The sequence below is a fragment of the Peromyscus eremicus genome, chromosome 16_21 (assembly GCF_949786415.1).
Source record: "Peromyscus eremicus chromosome 16_21, PerEre_H2_v1, whole genome shotgun sequence".
Classification (NCBI taxonomy): domain Eukaryota; kingdom Metazoa; phylum Chordata; class Mammalia; order Rodentia; family Cricetidae; genus Peromyscus; species Peromyscus eremicus.
The window spans coordinates 29,572,987-29,581,523 of record NC_081432.1 but is presented as its reverse complement, the minus strand read 5'-3'; the positions used below and the strand labels follow the sequence as shown (position 1 = coordinate 29,581,523).

At 42.9% G+C, this 8,537-nt stretch overlaps 1 pseudogene; it reads right to left on the bottom strand.

Annotated features, from left to right (window-relative positions):
• Positions 1–3,705: 3,705 nt before the first annotated feature.
• On the bottom strand, positions 3,706–4,262 carry LOC131926110 (large ribosomal subunit protein eL19-like; annotated as a pseudogene).
• Between the last annotated feature and the right edge of the window lie 4,275 nt (positions 4,263–8,537).

Here is an 8,537-nt window from a genome sequence, read left to right as displayed (position 1 = left end):
TACTTCTTCAGCAACATGTCTTCCTGCATGCCACCAGGCTCCCTGCCGTGATAATGAACTAAACCTCTGAAACTGTAAGCAAGCCCCAATGAAATGCTTTCTTTTGTAAGAACTGCTGTGGTCATGATGTCTCTTCACAGCAACAGAACACTGACTAAGACACATGTCGTTGCTGATCATTTGAGTCTCAGTTTTCTCACCTATAAAATAAAGGCAACAAGAAAAACATCAACAACAATAGTAATAACTGTCTTGGAGGCATATTGCAAACTAGAAAGCACACCCATGCATTGTCTGACCTATATCTCATGCACGGACATTTCTATATGAGTGACTCTTCCCTTGCAAGCTAAATAAAACAAAATGTACAGAGATGCTTTGAATAGACCAACCTCAACAAGCCTGAGCTAGGGAAGATACCTCCTTTATATGTAGACACAATTATCTATGTAATCAAGTTGAAGGCAGGCTCTACTAACAATTCTAGGCCATCTGCACCTATGCCGCCATCTTTGTGTTAGTTTCCCCGACATTATGGTTAGGGACACTCTGGGTTCTCAGTGTCCCTCACTAATGAGAGGCAGAAAGTAGACATTTGTTGGCCTTCTGGAGTTTGGCTTCTGATTGACTGGACACACTGAGTATATCAACCAGAATAAGTCTGACCATGCCATGCTTTAGTAGCAATTAGTTCCCCACATCTCTGTGCCTTAGTACAGTGAATGTGTAGTTATTCTGAAGCAGCCTAGGAGCTCTGAATTCCAAGGTTTCTGTTACCCAAGAGCATGAACCAGAGTTGGTACCCTCTCTTGAAATTACCAGCACTTTCTTAACCTTCCATGGACAGTGACTTGTCCTGCCTTCATTGGACAGGAACTTTAGGGCTGGCATGAGAATTTGATAACCTTCATATTTCAGAGGTTAGACTCTGGCAAAACAGGAACTGTTCTGCCTTTTTTTTTTTTTTTTTTTTTTTGCAATTTTTTCTTAATAACTATGCATCCTCATGGCCCATGTTACTGGAAGAACAGGAGAACCTTTGCAGGCTGGTTAGTATCAGTGGGGCTTCCCTGAGCTGTTGCTGTGGTTTCCAGGTGATAGAGTCTCTGGGGGAAGTACCAACTTATCACTAAGGTACAGAAAAGAACACTCAACCACAGACTTGTACTTATTTGTATTTCTCTTGTGTCTTTTGATTTTGTAGGTATGGTAGTCAGCTTTACATTACTGTAGCACACACCTGAGATAAATAATTTTTTAGAAAAAAATTTATTTCAGTTCATGGCTTCCCCGGTGTGGTCACTTAGCCCATTGCTCTTGTGCATGTTTGAAGTTAGCCTGTCATGGCATGAACTCATGGCGGAGCAACTGCTCATCCCATAGTAGCTGGGAAGTGAAAGAGAAGAGATGGCTGTGTGCAGTATCCTCCTTCACCAGGCATTCTCCATGACCTGAACACCTTCCCCTAGTCACACCCACTTAAGATTCTTGTGTTAGTTAGTTTTCTTTTGCTGTGATAAAGCACCATTACTAAAGAAGGGTTTGTTCGGGCTTATAGCTCCAGAGGGATAGGAGTCCATCATGAGGAAGTGGCAGAAATGGTGGCTGTAGATTGAGGGAGACCAGCTCCCTCTTTTACAACCCCAGGGTGCTCTTGAGGAGGGAGAAGTGAGAAATATGTAGATAGAAGTATAGAGGAGAGAGACAGAAACACAGCATAGCTCGGGAAGGCCTGGATCCTTATGCACTGGCTCTTTCTGTCTCTACTAAAGGGCCTTTAAAGAATGCCAAGGGGTGGAACAAAAGACCTCCCCCCCAAGCACAGCCACAGGCAGACCATCTCAGACACCTGGTGACCATGCATGTGGTCAAGCCATTCTCTAATGCAGTCCTGTTGGGTAAAGCAAGCTCAGATCCCACTAGGAAGGTTTTGTGGCCTCCCACAGTAGATGCAAGCTGAGAGCTCCCATCTTTAACCACAAGCATGAAGCAGAGAGAGTGAACTGAAAATGGCACTAGTCTTTGAAACTTTCACATCCCGCCTCCAATGGCATACTTCCTCTTACAAGGTGATGCTTCCAAAACATTCTCAAACAGTGCTAATAACGGGGGACCAAGTATTCATGTGCCTGAGACTACGGTGGGACACGTCTCATGCAAACCCCACAATCCCGTTGCCTCTTGATCACTGGGGCTCAAGCTTTTTAACTCCAAGATCATTGGGACTTGTCTTCATTTGCTCTCTGTTGCTGTGACCAACACCATGACCACAACATCCTATCAAGGAAAAGGTTGCTTTTAGCTTATAAGTTATAGTTCGTCATTGAGGTAAGCCAAGGTGGGTACTCAAGACTCCTAGGAGCTTGAAGCTGAAACTGTGGGGAAAGCTACTTCATGACTTGTTTCCATGGTTTGTTCAGATTGCTTTCTTATATAACCTAGGTCCACCTGCCCTGGGGTGGCACAGCCCACAGTGGGCTAGACCCTCTCACAGCAATTATTAATCAAGAAAATGCCTTATAGACATACCCACAGGCCAATCTATGGAGGAGAAAAATCTTCAACTAAGGTTCCCTTTTCCCAGGTAACTTGTGAGAGTCTGCTGGAGTCCAGCTATGACTTGTTCCCAATTTTTGAAAGATTCTTAGATAGAGGGGAGAGAAATAAAAAAAATATTAGGTAGAAAGATAGAAAGAGATGATAAGACAGATAGCTTCGGGAGGGCCCTGGATCAATACCCAGCTACCCAGAGCTTTATTCAAAAGGGCTTTTTGTAATATGACAAGGGGAGAGGCAAAAGACCTCCCCCTTGCAAGATAGACCCTTCCAAACACTTGGTAAATACGCCTCTGGCCACATCATCTCCTTATGCATCCCTGCTGGTAAAGCAAGCTCAGATTCTCTGACCCTGAGTAAAGTCTCACTAGATAGCCTCTGTGGGCCACCACAGTAACTCTTGTGTCAAGTACAAATTTGTAACCAGTACAGGGGTCATTTCAGATTCAAACTTCAGGACTAGGCTTGCATATACTTCTGAAATAAATATACAAAAATGGAGCCATGCTACCTCAATTTTTGTTTGTTTGTCTGTTTTTTCTTTTTGTTTTTGTTTTCAAGACAGGGTTTCTCTGTGTAGTCTTGGCTGTCCTGGAACTCACTCTGTAGACCAGGCTGGCCTCAAACCCACAGAGATCCACCTGCCTCTGCCTCCTGAGTACTGGGATTAAAGGCGTGTGCCACCCCACCCTCTAGCTGCCACGTCAATTTTTTTTGTTTTTTTTTTGGTTTTTTGAGACAGGGTTTTTCTGTGTAGCTTTGTGCCTTTCCTGGATCTAGCTCTGTAGACCAGGCTGGCCTCGAACTCACAAAGATCCACCTGCCTCTGCCTCCTGAGTGCTGGGATTAAAGGCATGTGCCATCACCGCCCGGCCACGTCAATTTTTAATGATGAAATTTAATTACTAAAAATTAAAAAAAAAATTTTGGGAGTTTGTCAAGACAGGGTTTCTCTATATTGCTTTGGAGTCTGTTCTGGAACTCGCTTTGTAGACCAGGCTGGCCTCGAACTCACAAAGATCCACCTGCAGCTGCCTCCCGAGTGCTGGTATTAAAGGCGTGTGCTACCACCGCCTGGCAAATTTTAATAGATTTTTTAAGGCTTGTTTTATTTTAATGACTGATCTACATGAGACCACAGCCAGGCCACTATGTACAAACATGAGTCTTGATGCTCTTCTCCTCCTTGGCCTGGAGACCTCCTCTCAGCACTTTCATGCTTCTTAGTCTTAGACCTGTGAGCCTCAGCCTGGCCAGTCAGGAGCTTCTTGCAGACCTTGTTTGCCTTCAGCTTGTGGATGTGCTCCATGAGAATCCACTTGGTTTTGTTGTTTGTTGTTTTTGTTGTTGTTTGTTTTAATAATACGTTCCCTTTGATCTTCAGGTACAGGCTGTGGTACATATGTCAGTCAATCTCCTCAGAAGCCGGCTCAGGATCTGCATCTTTCTCATCCAAGTTACCTTCTTGGGCACTTGAGCATCGGCACTCCCCTTCTGCTTCCCTATCCCCATATGCCTGCCCTTCAGTCAAGCCAGGATGTTCTTTTCGCATCTGTCACAGGCTTCTGGATGATCAACCCATCTTTGATCAGCTTCCGGATCTGCTGATGGGAGTTGTCATTGGAGATTTCATTCCTCTCATTGGGATTCAACTGGTCCTTTTTATCACAGCAAAGGACATGAGAAGCCAGCCTCTTCTGAAGCCTGAGAATTAATGATGAAATTTAACTACTAAAAGTTTTAGTTATAGTTTTCTTTAAACTTATAACTTAAGCATCAAAGAGGGAAAATACCAACTAGTTAAAGTACAACTTTGATTACTTTCAAAATCCTGAGATTTAATATCCTTCTTCCCAAGGATTTACCCTTGTTCTGCCATTGTTTTAACGAGACACCCATGATTAGGGAGTGGCTCTGTCCTCTATAGAGCTCCTACTGTCGAATACTTGGGATAGTTAACATTGACTGTTAACTTGACTGGATTTTGAATCTCCCAGCAGACACAGCTCTGAATGTGCCCTTGAAGGTATTTCTAGAGAGGTTTAGCTACAGAAGAAGGATCCACCCTGCAGATGGGTGGCACCATCCCATAAGCTGAGGCCCTGGCTTGAAGGGAAAGGAAAAAGCAAACAGAGCATCAGTATTCAACTCTCTCTGCTTCCTGACTGAGAGCACAGGGTCACCTTTCCCCTTACACTCCTGCCACTATAAGGAGCCCTCAATCTGTGCACCAATATAGGCTCTATTCCTTAAGCTGCTTTTTCCACGTACATCTCAGCAATGAGAAGGCAGCTAGGGCTCATTCTTTAGATTAAAAACAAAAACGTTAAGTGCCTTTTTTCTCTCTCCACCCCACTGCATATATTCTCACCCTGGTAAATCCAGTCAAACTATTTAGACTGGAAAGAAAAGGATGACTGATGAGATGCAGACTAGTCACAGCCTGCCTCTCCTGCAGTCACTCTTCCAGCCCTGGGTGTGCAAGCCAGAGCCACTTGCGTTCTGGGTGAGTTCTCTACCACTGAGCTATGTATATCCTCACTCCTTCCCTTGTCTATCTTTCTCTTTTATCCACCGAGCAAGGGTAGGAGCAATAGACACAAGGAGAGAGCAACTATACTTTATACTCTCCAGGCCCCTGAAAGAATCTCCCATTTGTCCTCAAGAAGCCTACAGATGGAGCTGTGGTCCTGCAACCAGCATGAAGCCCATGCACCCACTGGACATCTCCTTTCCCAAAAGGGAAGATGAGAAGCCATTTGTGGCCCTTTCTACCAGCACATTTTAGACATAGTATCCTGGCATCATGATATAATGGTGCAAATCACAACAGTTTTCAATAGTGGCCTTGAAATCCAGTGAAGGGTGAGGAACGGTTAGCTATTCTTTGCTTCAACAGGAATTCAAGGCCTGATAATAGTTCTAATATCTAATATCTAATATCTAATATTAGGGATATCTAATATCCCTAATGCTGCAGGATACTTACTGCCTGTCAGGTGGTTCAGGTCTGCTGAGGTTATGGTCCACATTCAACCATATGGATAGTATAACAGAGGATGGTAAATCACCTTGCTACTTATATCTGTAGTCAGGTCTGATGAGAGGAGGAATGGCAGATGAATTTGGAAGTTTTCACTCTCTACATAATGTCTGGCTGTGGTTCTCTGTGTTTCTTCCTGCAGGAAGAAGCTTCTCTGATGATGACTGAGCAAGACACTGATCTGAGTATAGCAGAATGTCATCAGGAGTCATTTTATTGTTAGTTTTTTTTTTTTTTTTTTTTTTAGACCAATAGTGTTTGGTTTTACCCCATGTCTCTGGGCTGTTTCTAGTCTGTTTCTTGGTCTCCCAAGCAGAATCAGGTTTGGGTTCCATCTCATGGAGTGAGCTTTAAGTCAAATAAGATATTGGTTGGTTACTCCTACAAGTTCTGAACCACCATTGTCCTATCATGTTTTGCAAGCATGACAGATTGTAGATCAAAGGTTTTGTGGCTGTGTTTGTGTTTTTGTTTTTCTCTTAGTAGCCTGCAGAGTACCTTCCTGTACCAAAAATACTAGATCATGGGGTGAAGGCTGCATGTAGGTGCCAGCTAGCCCTCTCCATGATAAATGAGTTGTTTGTTACCGTCAGCAATGGGATCTGGCTGTCAGTTTGCAGAGAGCCACCTGTTGTCTTGGTAACAGCTTGGGTTGTTTGGGGAGTTCCATGGAACCCCTTTGGCCAACAACTTGATCGGTTGTCACCCAGTCACAGTACTGGAAGCTTTATCTGGTGACAAGAGATGTCAAGTTGGAACTCCATTTTCCTTTTTTTTTTTTTTTTTTTTTTTTTTTTGAAACTTCATTAGGATCACCTTCATATACTTCAGGAAATTTTCACTGCAGCAAGTTTCCATACTATCCCACAAATGCCCCTCTATTTTAGCTGTCTCTCCTCATAGTCTCTCCCTCAACCCTAACTCTCCTCCCCCTTCTCACCTGATCCTCCCATTCTTATCTCTCTTGCCCCCAGTCCACCCATAAAACCCATTCTGTTTCCATTTCCCATGGTGATCCATGTGTTCCCGACCCCCATCTCATCCTTTGACCCTTCCCTAGCCTCTCTAGGTTTTGAATTATAACTTGGTTATTATTTATTTAGCAGTTAATATTCACATATAAGCAAATACAAACCGTATTTATCTTTATGGGTCTGGGTTACCTTACGCAGGGTGATTTTTTTTTTTTTAGTTCCATCCATTTGCCTGTAAATTTCATGATGTCATTTTTTTTTAACAACTGAATAATACTCAACTGTGTAAATGTAGGACATTTTCTCTATCCATTCTTCCTTTGAGGGACATCTAGGTTGTTTCCAGTTTCTAGCTGTTATGAATACAGCGTGATGGACTTGCTTGAGAAAGTGTGCTTGTAGTAGGATGAAGCATCCTTTGGGTATACACTCAAGGGTGGTATAGTTGGATCTTGAAGTAGATTGATTCCTAACTTTCTGAGGACCCACTATACTCATTTCCATAGTGGCTGTATGAGTTCACACTTCCTCCAGCAAAGAAGGAGTGTTCCCTTTATTCTACATTCTTGTCAGCATGAGATGCCACTTGTATTATTGATCTTGGCATTCTGACAGGTGTAAGATGGAATCTCAAAGTAGTTTTGATTTGTATTTCCAGGGAAATTTATTTTGTGGTCTAATCTATGTGGTGTTTTGTGTACTTCTGGTACCTTGACAGGCATCTCATCCTTTATGTTAGGAAATTTTTTTTTTTATTTTGTTGAAAATATTTTCTGTGCCTTAGCTCTGGGTTTCTTCTCCTTCCTCTATTCCTATTATTTCTTGATTAAAAAGTTTGATGTTTTGGCACATTTTGGATTTCAGATCCATATATTACTTTAGTCATTCACCTTAAAAATTCTTAAGAGGTTATCAAGTTAAATAAGGTTTAAAAGTTGCACCGAGAATCAGGAATGAGTCACGGTTTCTGATAGGTTGCTATTTTTAAAGCTTGGATATTCTGTCATTTACCATCAGTGATCTTGTCTCTACTGTGGACCGACTTTCCCAGACATGGCAGAGATTCCCTAGAGAAAAGGTTGGTCCAAGACACTGGGCCTCTGTCTAGACAGGGGAGAGGGGTATATCTGGTGGTCTGGCCCCCTCAAGTGTCTGTAGTTGATGAATTTACCTTCTCTAGAAGGAAATACACAGGAGAAATCCATTGTCATGGTACCTAGCTCTTTGTGACAGGTGATGTTGCCAGACAAAACTCATAATTCTTTTGTGCCTGTTGACCAAGAACAATTTCACATGGAAAGGGTATAGGTGACTGAATTAGCCCCATTCTCTGATCCACGTGATCTATTGAACAGATGGATTGATCTATACTTCCGCAATGTGCATTTGCTTTTGCTTTTGAGTCACACATAACAAATGGAACCTCTTAAAGGACCAACCCAAAGAGTTTTGTAAATAGTTCATCCATGGTACTACAGGCAAGAAAGATGCACTTTGCCTTGTTGAGTGACATGGGAATAAGGAACTTAATCTCTGCAGAGACTTTGAACTCTCCAGGAGTCTCCAGGGTGGGAGCAATGTGGTTCCATTTATTTAAGGGGACTTTAGAGCAGAAACCATGTTTGCTCTCCCTTAATTTCTTGAGGAGTTTGAGTTTTCACACACGTCCCTGACTTGCCTTCTTTCTTAGCATTCTCAAGTCCTTGACCATATCTTGCCCCCTCTTGCCCTGTCATCTCCTCAGCACAGAGGACAGTGATCAGTTGGGAGAAGGAAAACAAGTCTCCAGTTTTGACTGAGGGTGTGATAGTCAGAATGAGCACAAGCCCCGAGCAGCAGCAGCAGGTTCCCTTTCTCCTTTTACCTCCCACCTTTCCTCCTAGGTCCATTATCATGGCCAGTTCACCCATGTTGAGTGCATGTTCTCATCTGTTTCCATCTTTTGCTGATGTATTCTCCAGATT